The 16367-nt window shown below is 41.8% G+C and overlaps 1 long non-coding RNA gene across 2 annotated transcripts in view; it reads right to left on the reverse strand.

The window, feature by feature from the left end:
* The window catches only part of LOC121930100, a 59425-nt gene extending 44318 nt beyond the window's left edge, over positions 1-15107 (reverse strand). The window contains exons 1-3 of one of the 2 annotated variants that reach the window (XR_006103817.1): positions 14844-15107; positions 5989-6154; positions 3744-3855 (exon numbers count right to left, since the gene is read on the reverse strand). This is a non-coding gene — a long non-coding RNA (uncharacterized LOC121930100). Of the gene's footprint in view, positions 1-3743; positions 3856-5988; positions 6155-14843 lie in introns of those variants that run through there. The other variant, XR_006103818.1, reaches the window with a different exon arrangement.
* Between the last annotated feature and the right edge of the window lie 1260 nt (positions 15108-16367).

Genomic DNA, 16367 nt, shown 5'->3' on the forward strand with positions numbered 1-16367 from the left:
AACTGGTTTAAAAAGACTTACCTTTCACTCTACATATCCCAGGAAAATCTAGAGCACCTTGATGCTAGGTGGCTGTTTACACATGTATCCTGCTGTGCTTCTTGGAACCACTGTTGCTGATGTGAGTCACTCCCTCTGAAGTAAAAAACAAGATATCCAGCATTGATCAGATGGTTGGGTACCTTGTTGTGACCTCAGAGGGAGTTACTTGTGCCAGTGGTGGCACTGGGTGGCACAGCAGGAGTGTGTGTAGACAGCTACTCAGCCTTAATCTGGAGCACAGAAGTTGCAGGGGAATTTGTGGGAACTTTAGAACTAGAATACTGTGGGAGCAGCATGAAGTATTCTGGCTGTATCTGGCCCTGGAGGTGATGGATGGCCTTGTAGATATTGGTAGCATTATCCTTCATGTATTTATATGATCCTCCTCTAAAGCTATCTAAGTGCAAGTCTACACCAACCAGAATACTTTGTGCTGCTCCCAGAGTATTCTGGCTGGTGTAGACTTGCACTTAGATGGCGTCTCAATACCAACTGCTGAGAAATGCAAGCAGAAGGGTGCTGTTTCACTGCTGTCCTTCTTATAGGTTGCTCATAGTCTTCTGGTTGGTCACTGTATGTTAATCTTTGGTCTCACCCAGCACAACTTTTTTTTCTTGTGTTCTTAAGATCAGGAGTTGCTATAATATGCTGTCCCTTCTTGCTATAATGTGCTGCCACCACAAGGGATCAGTTAACATGAAATGCAGTTTTCCTGGATATGTATGCTACCTGAATATGCTTTCTAAATCTATTAAGTGGAATCATCCTTAGTGTTGGAAAATCTATCCTGCAAAAGAGAAATGAAGGGAATATTTCTTAGTCCTAAGAAAATAATCTGTCCAATGTTAAAAGATCTAGAAAATGAAATCCAAATTCATATTTGAATCAGGAACTGTATATTTAGAAAGCACTGAGAGCCTCTTGAGAAGGTGGAGATAGAACTGCACTCAATATATTAAATCATAAGAGGGTGGGAGATCTAACGCTGAATCTCTGCATGAATTGCAGTAGATCAGCAAGGGCTTCTGATTCCAAATTGTTTAATGATAGCAGCAAAATGCTTACTCATTGCTTAACCAGACCTAGCTTATACTACTAACATGAAGAAAGCTTCATGTGGGAGACCACCGGTGAATGTTTATGGAGAAAGACTGGACTCAGTTTTCATGCTCAAACAAAAAAAAAGGGGGGGGCCTAGGATCAGAAATAATTAATTCTAGGGGTATTTCTCTTGCACCAGGCTCAGTTTAGTGGTTCTAGGGTTTCTAGCCCAGCATTAGAGAATAGTAAATAACAAAGCTGCCAAGTCCCAGTTCTGGGAAATGGGCAGCATATGAATACATAAGAATAAACAACATGGAGGTCATGTGGAACTCTGAGGGACTGGTCAGTGGGACTATCACTTGCAGTGAACCATGGAGCATCACATTCAGGCCAGGGTCCTCTTGGTAACTCATGCTTGTGCAAGTCCAGCATCTCCTTCCACAACATTTTCCCCATATTGTTCCACTGCAGTCAGTCCTTTCTGTTTTCAACACCAGTGGCCATAAAGACACTGGGAAAGCTCCTTCCATACCTTGCACTCAGCTGGAAGCCATCACCCTCCTGAACCACCTACATGTGTCATTTGTAATTGTGGAGAAAATTTGACCTTGACAAGAATATTTTTGTAATGCTTTCTCCATCGTCTCTTAAATTTAACAAATGAACAGTATCAAACCTAGTAATAATCAAAATATGTAGCATCAGATTTATGAGGCTGTTTTTTTCATTCTGAATGAGTTGTTGTTTTTTTTGCCTAAGCGCACTGATCAAACTTTACATTCTGCCTGCATCAGTGAGAATCATAGCTCTTATTTATTTATTATTGATTTAAGGGATCAATATTTTACCTTTCTCCCAAAATGGGGTTCAAGGGACCTTGGCCCAGGTTTCTGTACAAAAATACGAGGAGCAAGAACAAAGGAAAAATAATTTGAAACAGCAGCCTCAGAACTTTCAAAACAATCCTTCAGAGGGTCTGAATATGGATATTTTAGAAATGTAAACATTTATGGCAAGCTGGTTTTTTCAATACTATGTATTTTTTAGCTTCGAAACATTTTCAGAAATGTGAATTTCAGAGTTACAAGGTTCAAAGGATCATACTCATCAATGTGATAGTAATGTGAATAGTGCAGAAAAAAACAACAGCAACAACAACAAAAGAAAGATTTTCTATAGACATTTCTTAATCGAGATTCCTTTGCTTTTCAATCTGAAGGCATTCAGATTCCCTTTTTAAGGTACAACAAAAATTCTGTTACTGTATATTTTGTTTTACAAACATCTGAACTGTGACTTCAGATATTACTTATCTCGAGTTGCCAGAGTTTGTGGCGGGGAAAGGAACAGAAACTTTCCTTCTGAAGTTTCTTTAGGCCTTTTCTGTCTCTCTGCCAGCATTTTCATTCCCCCCAGAAGAGGGCAGTGGTGTGACTCTGTGGTGCACACACTTCCAAGCCAGTTCATTGTAGTGTCAAGAAAGCAGACATTCAAGTCAGATGAAAACATTATTAAAAGAACCCTGGAAATAGCTGGCTGCAGGTATAAATACCACACAGCAGGCCAGCTCTTGCCCTCAGTTATACCCGCGCAAGACCCTTTTGAGTCTCTGTGGTTGCAGTAAAGCAATTAAAGGCAGGATTTGGCCTGCTGCCTTGAAAAAGCAAGATACAGCCCAAGTTAATTACAAAACCCGTCCAAACCTCAGATGCAGCTGAATACACATTTAGTCCTCAGTGTCCTTCCTCTCCCTACAAATCCTGTCTACATTCAGTCTCTGTATCATTGTTTATGTTATAAAAATGAGGTAGAGAATAATCCACAAAGTTTCTAATACTGCAAATCTTTTAAATGGTTCTCGTTCAGAAAGTTCTCAGATCTAAGTCAAAATTGTCATTAAACATTCCAGGGAATTCAGGCAATTGAACTGAAGAGAGGCAAAAGAAAGAAAAAAGAGTGGCCTGCTAGAGATAACCATGAAATATTTTACTGGGCAAACATACTTCCAAAAGCACTGCTGTACCCAGTGGCGTCACTAGGGTTGGTGTCAACCAGTGTGTTAACTCGTGGTGTCATCCCCATGGACCTCCTTTCATACCAGAACAAGCAGAATCCTTAGTAATGTTTTTGTCCTAATGGTACTTGTGGGCAGGCTTTCTCTGGCATGTGTGACTTTCTGCCTCAGGGTCATAAAATCATAAAATCTTAGAACTGGAAGGTAGCCACAATGACCATCTAATTCAGCCCCCTGCCATAAAGGAATACAAAACTAAAGGAGATCCCCATCTGACCTCTGTTTTCAAGACATGCAAAGCAGGAGAATTCATCCCCCCCCCCGCCAAGGCTGTCTATTCCACGGTTGGACAGTTTGTACACTCAAGAGGGTCTTCTCTTAGATTGTACACCATGGGCAGGTTTACTCTTACCTATTTTATTGTTTATATGTACAGCGCTGCACAAATCTAAAGTGCTATATAAATAAAGCATGATGATGATGATGATGATGATGATGATGATGATGATGATGATGTTTAGGTAGGATCTCTTTTCTTGCAAGCTAAACACACTAAGCTCCCTCAGGCATTCCTCATGAGGGTTGGTTTCCAGACTTTTGATCATCTTGGTCACTTTCCTCTGGACACCTCCCAGCTTGTCCACATCCTTTTTGAACTGTGGTGCCCAGAACTGGATGTAAGACCGTTCTAGATGAGGTTTGGCCACACTGCCCAAACTGATAGGAGGCATGATGAGGTGGTTCAAGGAACAGCCCTGCATTGGGAAGGGGGTAAGACTAAGTGGCTGCAGGATATCTCCTACTTCAGTACAAATCTCATCCTACCCACCACTTTCCCGCTTTAGCACTCTTTCACACATACCAACCTGTCTTGTACCAAAATAACTATACAAACATACATACAAAGAGCCAGATTTTCAGCATCTTGACTGCTGACAAGGGGAGGGGGAGGTCCCCCTCTTGCCCTATGTCCAGGCTGCCCAGGTTGCCCCCTTGCAACTTCTTGCTAGTCCTGCTTGTGTGTCCCTCTCTCTCCTAGTCCTCCAGTGCCTTAGTCTCTTGCCCGCCTCCCTTTCCACTTCCCTGCCTGCTGCTGCTACTATCCCTCTCTCCCTATGTCTGCTCTGTCTCACCTCCTGCCTACCAAATCCAGGAGAGGCTGTGCTGCCTGGGATGGACAGCAGCATGCCAAAGACCATGGGCACTAGAGGACTACATGTCCCCTGCCATTGCCACTGTCACCAACATCATGGGATGACCCCTGGGTGCTTGGCAGCTGGGCACAATGAGGGTCATGCCCACTGAGCCTCTGCTGGGCCTGCCATCCTGAGATTGTTGGTGTACTTGGTGCCTGCTCTGATGGTATCACTTGGCATGGTGGGTACCCTCTGCATCTCCAGTGAAGCCAATGGCTATATCTGTCTAAAGAGAAGAAATCTGCCCCTAAGCAATGCCCAGGTGATGGTCTAGTATCTCAAAGGGTTCCCCACCCCATTTTGTTCATTAAATAGAAGAGTGGTGAAGGGAAAGAAGTTGTACTGGTCTGTAAGGGGAAAGGTCAGATCAAGGATCAGACAATACTTTTATTGACACCAGTCAAAATGCCACAAATAATGAGCTTTCATGTTATGCCTTGGATAAATTATGAGAAAAAGAAACAGCTGATCAACTGTTTCTCTTCAGTAGCTAACTGACTCTATTAACACACTGGAGCCTTGTTAGGCAGGAAATTTTTTTTAAAAAAGGAAACATGACAATTTTTAACACAAAGCTGGTGGGGGAAAACTGCTTGAACAGGGTTATGTTCAGAATTAGTAATTGATTTAGGCAAGTCTTTCCTGACTGACATATTGGACTATTTTTCCTATAGTCCCCAACCAACACATCCCCAGTTAGGGAGGACTGATTTAGGCTAACAATAGATACAACTGGAAACACAAGTCAACAATATGCAAAATTAACAAACCAAAAGTGTCTATAATAGCTTCTGTCAAACAGGCTTTTATCAATAAGTGGTTTGTGCAGAGCTTGGAGTGTTATTTTTCAGAAGTAATTTGTTTTGTTACCCATTACGATATTTTAAAAGTAACCCATCCTTGTTACTCATTATGATGATGGGAAAAGTTAATTTCTTATGTTTTTTGTTGCACTTCTTATTACCTTCCCACTATTTTCTGTTAATTTTTTGAAGGAAAAAAAACACCTTATTTTTTTATTTAGTACTCCCACCTTTCTCCCAGTATGGGATCCAAAGGGGTTTACAATATAAGTTAGTGAAAATAGCTATAATATTGGGTACAAATATTTAAAAATCATTGAATGATCAATCCAATTGGAACATTAATTTAAAATAATTTAAAACACACAATATATATATTGGATATTTAGAAACAGGATTGATACGAAAAAGACACAAAACTTAAAAAGATGCTGTCAATATTCCTCTTAAAATGCTCTTAAATGTAACTTTTCAAAAATAACTATAAACAATTATTTGCCACACTAATAAAGTGACATGATTGTTACTTATTCCATTGTTTGAAAGATCCAACTTCATTTGTTAGTTTGTTAACCACAAAGTAACTAGTTCAGGCAGCAATGATGTTACTTGTAACTTTCTACTTCCAAACTGTGGATTTATGACTACACATCGTAAGAGTAATAAGTAGTCTGATGTGTTCAGCATGTTCTGGGTGTTGTGTAAAAGAGTAACAACAATACAACACATGGCTTCAGCACATCATGTTCCTGGGGAATGGCCAGCTTCTGTGAAACTAATGTGGTGTAACGGATCTGAATCCTATCAAGCAACATCGGAGCCAACATGCTCAAGAACAAGCCAACTATAAAACTGATATATTAAATCTTTCTGCAGCAATAAAACTCACCTTTCACTGGGGCCAGGGCCAGCATGGAGTTTGAAGATAATCTGATGGTGTATTTGTGTTGGGATATGATCTGTGTCTGGGGTAGCATTTAAAATCCATCCGTGGGTAGGGGGTGGTTTGTAAATATAATCCATCTTCTCAGAACAATCCCATTGACAAATGTTAACTGAAGAGATAAGGAGAACAATCAATTATTTAGAGCATGAAAAGAGACTCCAGTAGGCCATCCAAATGCAAACAAACATTTCCCCAGCTCAGCCACTTGGCAGGATTTCAGACTACATCTGAGCTTTTCTCTGCAACCCACCCCAAGAGATCTGAAAACTCCTTACTCTGTTCAGAATATCCAAAGGTATTTAGACTCTTTCATGAGACTATTCTCATGAACGTGTTCTTCCATAGTGAATTTTAGCAATCATTTGGCCCTTTTCTTTTTCTTTGTATTCCAGCATCTTTCTGTGTTATTCTAGTGATGCCTTAGTCTGAGAGGCCAGATTTCATTAGGCTTCTTCTGGTCTTAGTAAAAAGAGGAACAGTGCTAGCTCATCCTCCCAGCTTCAGTTATTTCATTGTGTTAACGTTCAGGCATCATCTTCCATTTGTAACTTGCCCACATTCTTCTGTCATAATTTCTTTAATTAGAAAAAAATGTCTGAAGAAAATATAAAATTGTTATACAATGTCAGGAAATAATAGCCCCCTAAACTAGCTCTCAGCTTCAAGGAAAGGCAATGGCAAACCTCTGAATAAATCTTACCAAGAAAACTCCATGATAGGTTCACCTTAGGGTCACTATAAGTTGGAAATGACTTGAAGGTACACAACAGCAACAACAACAAAGCATGGGGAATATGTGGCCCACCGGATGATGTTGGGTATCTACTCCCATCAGCTACCAAAGCTGATCCAATAACAGCTGTACCATTCCTGCCATCAACTTTTGAGCTTTTAAAGGTAAAACCCAGCACATTTCTGGTCATTTTGGGGGGCCCTGGGACGCAGGGCCCTGACCTCCCCCTGTATCCCATACCTAGATGCACCATTGTTTGCAACTGGGGCAACTTTCCAATCCTTCAGATATTGTCTTCTAGAGAGCCTTTGAGTCCCATCTCCTTTCCCTTTTAGAGAAATTAACCACTGTGGTGTGTGCGTGTGCGTGTGCGTGTGTGTCAATCTTCCCTAAGTAATGCATGCAGACCATTCTTTTCATTTAAAAGGGGGCAGGGGAGTGGGAAATTGCCATATTTTCACTCCATAACTCACAGAGACATTAAGTCCATTCAGTGTATTTCAAAGTGGGTTAAAGGTATGTCCCTTAATTATCCTCCCAAAATAATCTTGGTTAATGGCTTTCAAATGTTGGCATCTGTCCTTTCCTTGCGCACTTTGGCTGCTGGCTCTGTCTCAAGCATACATGAACTCCTCCAGGGCTGAGATATTTAAACACCATATCCTCTCCTATTTCAGCAGCGTGTTGTAAAGAAAACAACTCCTGCCGGCTTCAGCAGGAAATCACTATTTGGCTTTATGAGGTCCCTCTTCCTGACAACCCTCACTGAAGAGCCTTTTGCAAGATTTACAGGGTTAGTATCCCACAGCCAGCTCAGCCGCTTTGCTCCCGTCACAACTCCTCCCGGAAAAGGCTCGTGGTGGGCCTGGAATGTGGCAGCCTTCAGAATAAGAGACCCTCTGCTTTATCCCCTTGTTAGGTTTGGCTGTGACTGGAAAAAGAGAGAGAGAAATTGATGTGGAAAGGAGGCCCTTGCTAACTGGAGAACCAGTGACCAGAAACGAGGGGTATAAAAACAGAGAGGCCCAAAATACAGTCCAAATTCAGAACAGAGTATCTGTGTAAACACAGTGGTAGAGGCTTGAGGCAGAAAAACATGTTTTCCTCCAATATCCCAAACAAAGAAGAACACAACATTTGCTTTACTAAGCCAGTGATAATATGAACCTTTTATTTTTTTAAAAAAGTAACCTTCCTACACACACAAACGCAAACATAGACACACAAACAAAACACACAAAATGCTTGTTCCCTAAGGAAAGGAGAGGAGAGAATAGCTGGACAGTGAAGAAATCCAATAAGAAGAAAAAAAATCATTTGAGGTGTGGTGCTGTAGAAGAGTGCTGAGAATACAATGGACAGACAAATAGACAAACAAATAGGTCCTTAAACAGATCAAGCCTGAAATCTCCCTGGAAGCCAAGATGAACAAACTGAGGCTGCTGTACTTTGGTCACATCATGAGAAGATATGATTCATTAGAAAAAGTTATTGATGGTAGTGTGCTAGGAAAGGTAGATGGTAGTAGAAAGGAAGACTGCACACCTGATGGATGGACTCAGTCAGGGAGGCCATGGGCCTATGTTTGCAGGACCGAAGCAGAACAGTGAAGGACTGCGGGGCTTGGAAATGTCTCCTACAGGGTCACCAAGGGCAGGTAACAACAACAGCTTCACACAAAGACATAGGTTGTCACTCCAACAGGAATGAACAGATAAAATGGATATTGGACACCCAGAATGAAATTCTGTGTTTGATCCAATCATGAATGGGAGATGTTGCCTCTAAAAAACTTCTGAGGATGCTATGCTATGTTTCAAATATTATAATTCAATGGGGGTAGCTTGCCTTGCCTGTGCCACAACTACTGTATTGCCCCCAAAATAAGACACTGTCATATATTTATTTTTCCTCAGGAAGACACACTGTGGCTTATTTTCAGGGGATGTCTTATTTTTATTAAGTAGGGTACAACAATCTACATTTATTTAAATATAGTTAAGTTGTTTTCTTCTGGAACAGCGTCATAACTCTCCAAACCCGGAATTCCATCCTGAATTTCTTGCGACTCCATTTCCTTTAGAACCATTGGCCCCAATCTTTCCGCTCCCTTCTGTTCCACCCCAGGCCTATCACTAAGTCTTATTTTGGGGGTATGGTTTATATTGTGCAAATGCTTAGAAATCCTGCTATGGCTTATTTTATGGGTATATCTTATTTTGGGGGAAACAGGGTATATAACACCCAACATTTGACAGATAGGATATGTGTCTCCTTTTTAGAGAGAAAACTTTGTTATTTTCTGTTACCTTCAGCCAAAAGAGATTAGAAAAATCAACAGGCTAACAGGCCCTGACAACTGGGAAGATATGCTGCAGAAGGAAAATGGGATGGAAAAGAGGGGGGAAAGCAAACTCAAGAACCAATTCTTACTATTACATTTCTTACCATGCCCAACTGAGATGGAAACGGTTCAGGTTGGCCACTGAAATGACTGCCAACTAGGTGACAGTTGAGGGAAGGCCAAACACAGCTGATTTCTCAGTAGACGTAATGGAAAAACTTTTCTCTACAGCCTGATGGAAAAACTGCTGCTAGGTTAATTAAGAAGTTCGTTTCAGAAGAAATCAAGCCACATGTTTCTACCCACTGAAGGATGTGTGCTCAGTTTTGTCTTTGGATTACTGCAACAATACAAGTTAGAGGAATTTAGAAATCCAATAAAATGTACTCATATACCATCTAAATCAGCCTCTCAAATAAGTCCACAAAACCATACTAGCTCACAAAAATCTGTTGTAGCTTTCTTGTTTTTATGTACTGTATGTTATTTATGTGTGGTCTGAAGTGAAGGAGTAGTGGCAGAGGATTCATTGATTGCCTCAGAGTGACACCAATTCATATGTGTAAAATACTTTTGAGCATCTCTCTCCCATGGTTGGTATGCAATTTTAATTTTAAATGCAACTTACACCAGTCTTTCTAAGGCCCAAGTTACATTTGACTTTAAATGGATCCTTGCATCACACTTGCAGACTTTAAAAATTCAAGCAGTATTAGCTGTGAGAGGGGCTATGAAGTTTATCAAACGGGAGGAATTTCTCTTAAATTTGAATGAAAAGAAAGTGGGGCCAAAATGCATTCACTTTAAGTTGCTAGTTTTGTGCAATTACGTGAATATGCATTGCATTCAAACTGGCTCCCCATTGCCCAAAAATAGCATGCCATTGCCCAAATTTGCATGTGGCAGTCTATCACACAATAACATGAAACCACATGATTGCGTTCGGACTGACTTCCCATTGGCTGAATTTGTGTGTAGTGGGTTAGCACGCAATAATGTTAAACCCCATGATTGCGTTCAGATTGCCATAGGATTATACTTCCAATTCCCCTTGTCTGATAAACTCCCAAAACTAACAGAAACAGAGAAAATTTAAATTTTGAATGTGGTATTTTTGGGAGGAGAGGGACCCTGCAACTGCTACCATTCTTTCCATGCCTGCTCTGATCCTGTCAATTATTACCCCCTCTCCCTCAGCCGATTTCTTCTACATTTAAAAATATACTGTGCATTTGATGTGACAACACATTTAATGTCATGTTCCATTTGGCCTGAAGTGATTCATAGCTATGCAAGATGATGGATTTAAATTTACACTTCAAATTGCTTATAGTGCTTTTGTGTGTCTGTCTGTCTATGTCTATCTTAAATGACAAAGAAAGCCATCTCTTTCACAGATCATCTTCTGTGTTTTGGTAAAACTGGCAAGGGCAACAGAAAGTCTTGTTTCACAGATTCCTTGAAAGTTTTTTTTTAAATTAAATAACACTTGATAGATTGGGTGCATCTATACTGTAGAAATAATGCAGTTTGATACCACTTTAACTGCCATGGCTCCATCCTATAGAATCCTGGGAACTGCAGTTTTGTGAGGCACCAACATTCTTTGGCAGAGAACGCTAAAGATCTTGTAAAACTACAGCTCTCAGGTTTCCATATGATGGAGCTACAGCTCTTAATGTGGCAACAAACTGCATTATTTCTACAGTGTGGAAGCACCCTTTGACACATTTATGCATATCTTTCTGAAGCTGACAGGGTTTTTCTTACTATTCTTAGTTTCACCATTGTCTAAAGAAGGAAGGATGAGAAGGTGGTTTAAACACTCTGATATCACCACCTCCGTCATAATAGAATATCTGAGTGAGTTAAGCTCATGGCTGGGCATCTATTCCCACCAGAAGTTTTAAAAATGCAGTTCCCAATACATTATTTCTCATCATTGGTTGTGCTGCCCAGTCCTGATAGGACCTGTAGGTCAAAAATATTTGGAGGCCACAGCTGTCCACTTTTCCCATGGTACAACATCTTCCAGGATAAGTAAATGAGGGAATGCCTTCCCATACTCCAACTAGAAGGGATCTGGTTAGATGTAAAGACCTGTTTTACCAACAACAATCCTGTTGTGGAGGCTGCTGAGTTCAAACTGTTATGGAATGGATGTGGCTTTGTCACATATACAATGTGGAATAGCTGCCACTATGTGACAACAGAAGATGATGGGGTTGCTGTTCTGTTGTCCAGAGTCTTCCCTGGGTGGTTTCTTGGTACCCTCTGCCTCTGTATAATTTCCACCCTCTCTTGTCCTCCTCCTAGTTTGTAGCTTTCCTCAACCCCTTTCCTATTTCCCTCAGAGAGAATTCCTTACTTCCTGAAGCAACTCCTAAGTGCCAGAAACTCCTGTGTTCTAGGCATCCCATGAGGGCTATGCTACACAAGTCTAAAAGCATAAAATGTGAATGTTGGCAATGTGCCTGGACTGAAACAGGAAAATAATCCCATGTGCTTATTGAAAATGGCTGCACGATTAAGGGCTCCTTCTTACAGACAACTAAGCCAATGGCAATTTATACACGCCTATGTTAAACTGGTTCAGTGGGAAGGTATGCGCAGTACTTCTGCCAGTACAATATCCTCCTGCCCATTGCATGCCATGCACAGAACAGCCAAAGAAAGGCATTACTGCAGCCAACTGCTATATTAATTGGGCAGGCCTGGAATTCTAAGCTGGCATATCAGCATCAGCACAGAGGCTGCCTGGGCAGCTATATTCATGCAGCTGGGTACAGCTGGGCATGCCACTGGTGACGTTTGACTCTATCAGGGTTGAGAAGTGTGGAATTTAATGGAGTCAAGGATGCTGGGGGGTTTGCAGCTTGCCTGGAAAGATGAGTACAGCTTTCTTTGTTTTTCACCAGTAAACTAGAACCATCCCTTAATGCATCACATAACATACACATATGGATGTGTATGTGCTCATTATGTACATGGCTGTAGCTTGAGACAGCACAACTATAAATACAGGAAACATCTGTCAATCATGTCACAGTGGCAGTGCCAACTTTTTCAACCAGAAACCGATGGTGGTTTGGTGTGCCAAAGGAAAATTATTCCAGACACTAGAAATGGACAGCAGCTCTGTGAGAACTAATCAGACATGGAGTGACCACCCAGGCTTTCTTCAGTTTTTGATTTGAGAAGGGAGAGAGGATGGATCATATGACTTCTTATCTTGTTGTTGTTTTTAAAATTAAAACTGGAGCATGGTCATTATTTAAACAAGAGTACCAGCTCACTAGACTTCCTGGATAACATTACCATCATGGGTGCCCTTTATTTGTTTAGACTTTCCAAACCAGTTGTGGGCTACAAAAATCTGAGAAGTCACAGCAATGCATTATGGAGCATACAAGAGTTCTCTCAGAGTCCCTTCATGCTCCATGACCTTCCAATGTGGAAATTACGTTTGTATAGGAATATGTGTGATTCCTGTGTCTAGAATGTCATATGGAGCAACACTATGAAAAACTAATTTGCTTTATGCAATGTAGTGGCTTTCCCCAAACCCACACATTATTAATCACTTGCATGCAAGATCGTTACACATGGCATCATGTGTGTATGCTTTTTGTGGGAATCATGCAAACTCTTCATACAGAAGTAACCACTGTGAAGAAATTGCATCCTGTGTATCAGAAGTGGCCAGCTGTGGAGAATGGTGACAATTTCCCCCCTGCATGATCTTTCCTGGACTCACCAGAAAGGATGGAAATCAATTTAGGTAATTTTTGCTATTTGAGGGTGTTTGGTGAAAGGAAGCTAAACCATGTATTTGTGATAATTTGGGCACTTCTCCCAATTTGTTGGCCCCCTTTCAGTCTAAAAAGGTTTTTTGTGATATTTGGGATTCTCTAGGGGCCTCATGGAGAGAATGGAGCCTACACATCATCCCTGAGTTATATTTGTCAATTTGTAAACATTGTGCAAAACAAAATGATATAAACTTGATCTCAGTATATTTCAGAGATGATGAAGCTACAGCCCTCCAATGGCTGTTGCACTCCATTTCCTATCACTCCCAGCCAGCATGATCAATGAAAGGGATGATGGTATCTAGAGTCCAACAACATCTAGAGGGCCAACAATTCCCCACTTCTGAATTGTCTATGAGCCCTTTTTGTCCTATGTTTGAGCAAACATTCCAGCATGTGGGTTTCCAGTCAGCAGTTGGTTTTTCATCATCTGAGGCCAGATTTTGAAGGTACATGAGAAATATGGAGGCATGGAAGGTAAGCTCTTGGGAAATCTACTTTCTTTGATGATGAGATCTGTTACCATGCACTTCAAGACAGCACCAAACACTTCAAAAGTACATTCAGCCCTCAGTATCCATGGATTCTTCATCCATGGATTCAGCCATCCACAGACTGAAAATATTTTTAAAATAAATAATTTAAAAAAAACACCAAACCTTGATGTTGCCATTTTATATAAGGGACACCATTTTACTACACCACTGTATTTAATGGAGCTTGAACATCCATGGGTTTTGGTATTCACAGGGGGTCCCAGAATCAAACCCCAGCAGATACCAAGGACCCACTGCACTCTAGTCTAAAACAATGGCCATTCCCAAGATAGAAGTAAGCACAAATTTGAAGCACCGAAAGAAATCTTCAGAATAAGGAGTTTGCTTGTCCAGTAATTAAGAGTTCATGATTTAGAAATCATTTCTGACCTACCCATTGCAAAAGTAAATATGATTTAGAAATTTCTGAAGTTAGATTCTAAATGGACTTTGAAGGAAACCTTAAGAATATACACAGACCAAAAGGCATTGGGCTTTTTAAACTAAAACAACCATCTTTTGAACACCCTGAAATGCACCTGTGATTTCTTCTACACCAGTGATTCCCAAACTTTGGTCCTCCAGATGTTTTGGATTTCAGCTCCCAGAATTTCTGACTGTTAACCATGCTGGTTGGGGCTTTTGAGAGTTGAAGTTCAAAGCACCTGGAGGACTAAGGTTTGGGAACAACTGTTCTACACATTTCCAATTAGAGTAGACAAACTGAATTAATTGCTGAATAGTAAATGAAGGCACCAGATCTTGATCGTGGAAGCTAAAAAGGATCAGCCCTGGTTAGTACTTGAATTGGAGCCCCCCCCCCTCGAATACCACATGCTGTAGGCTGTATTTCTGAGAAAGGAAATGGCAAAACCACCTCTGAGTATTCCTAGCTTAAGAAAACCTTATGACATTGATGGGGTTACCATAGGTTGACAGGCAACTTGAAGGAACATATACACATACAGTAGCAAGTACTGGTGACTGGTGCCTTCCAAGTCAGTAGGGTTGGGAATACACTCCAGATTTTAACAGTAGCATCACTAGGGGTGTGTAGGAGATGTAGCGTGCACTGGATGACACATCAGAGGTGGGGTGGCACACAATCAGGCTGCTGCGGGGTGAGAAGGGACAAGCATACCCCTCCTGGCTTCGCTGTGGTGGTGGCAGCTCCCTCCTCAGGAAGGGGTAATTTGGTTCCAGGACATTCCATGGATACCAAAATCGATGGATGCTCAAGTCCCATTAAGTGCAATGGCCCACTGTATTCTCTTTCTCATGCTTAAATCATTTGCTTCCCTCCCCCACTCTGGTAGACCAGGATTCACTCCAAGCAAATTATAACTCCAACCTGGTAGCGAGGCAGTACTTACAGAAATATGGTCTGTGTTCACATAAGGATGTGTAAGAGAAGCCAGAGTTCCCAGACAGATTGCAGTTTGGCAGACAGAAGGACGAGACCTGCCAACTAGGCTTGTTTCCAATACTGCAGGATCTAGAGTGCTTCTGTTCCCACAAGACATTACATGATAGCAACACAGATCAGACTTAGCTTCTCTGCTCCTAGGCAACTAGGCAAACAGCTTCGAGACAGAGCAAAGGTCTTTGGTCTGAGGAATGGAGGTAAATGCAGCATCATGTCTAATATCACAAACAATGAAAAGATAATCAGCACAGCTTTTCATGTGTTTTACCTTGACTTTTAAAAACAATATTTATTGTTTATCTATACAACCATTGTGAGATTATACTGAAATTTTAAAGTTGTTGTGGTATGCCTTCAAGTTGTTTCCAACTTACGGCAACCTCAAGATGAACCTATAAAGTTAAGAAATGGAAATTCAGGATGATTTGTGCATGGCTACATGATAGAAGTTGCTATCAACCCAGATCCCAATTGGTGTTAATTGCCATTGACTTATAGTAATCCTATAAATGAGAGACCTCCAAGTCATCTGGTTATCAACAGCCCTGCTCAGGTCTTGCAATTTCAGGGCCATGACTTCCTTGATTGAGTCTATCCAACTATGATGCAATCTTCTTTTTTTCTTACTCCCTTCTACCTTAGTAAGCATTATTGTCTTTTCTAGTGAGGCACTGTCCTCTGGTTAGCGGAAACACTTGGTCTAGGGTTGGTGGTGGGCCAACTAGCCAGGTGTGACTTCTCAACCACCACTGAGTAATTCTGTAATTGTTAAACTGATGGTAAGGCACCTGGTGCAGCATAAACAACTAGGTGGAATAATAATAGAAAGGGGTATAAATACTTATTTTACTGGTATTGATCTGGAAAGTCTTAGGCGGGTTATAGACCGCCCATTTGGGGCGGGCTGCACCCGCCCCTTTCCTCGGTGTATAGGACTCAGCTGCCTAGAATGGCAGCCGCTGCAGGCCCGATCCGCTGCATTTCAGGCTGCGGGGAAGCAGCAAAACGCCGCTTCCCCGCAGCCTGAAAGGGGTGTCCCTGGGGCTTCAAGCCCCAAGGACACCCCGCATGGCGGGGAGAAGGAGAAGGGCCGCTTGGCCCTTCTCCATTGCTTCGCTGGGCGCCAGCCGTCTGAGGCTGCACCCAGCAAAGCAAAGTGCCACCGCAAACAGGAAGGAGCTCCGAAACAAGGTTCCTGTTCTGCGGAAAGGGCGCCCTAGGCGCCCTGGCGCGGACCACTGACGTCACGTCCGCACCGCCCCGTGTAGAGGTGGCACGGTCATGACGTCATCGTGGTGGCCCCCTTGTGGAAGGGGAGCCGCCATTTTGTATGGACTCAGTCCGTACTAGGGTTAGGGGGGTGCGGAAGCAACGCACCTTCCTAACCCTAGTACGGACTGAGTCCGTACTTTAATGGCGGTCTGTAACCCGCCATAAACTGCTTAAAATCTGGATGATTGTTCTCAAAGGC

The sequence above is a fragment of the Sceloporus undulatus genome, chromosome 4, assembly GCF_019175285.1.
Source record: "Sceloporus undulatus isolate JIND9_A2432 ecotype Alabama chromosome 4, SceUnd_v1.1, whole genome shotgun sequence".
Lineage (NCBI taxonomy): Eukaryota > Metazoa > Chordata > Lepidosauria > Squamata > Phrynosomatidae > Sceloporus > Sceloporus undulatus.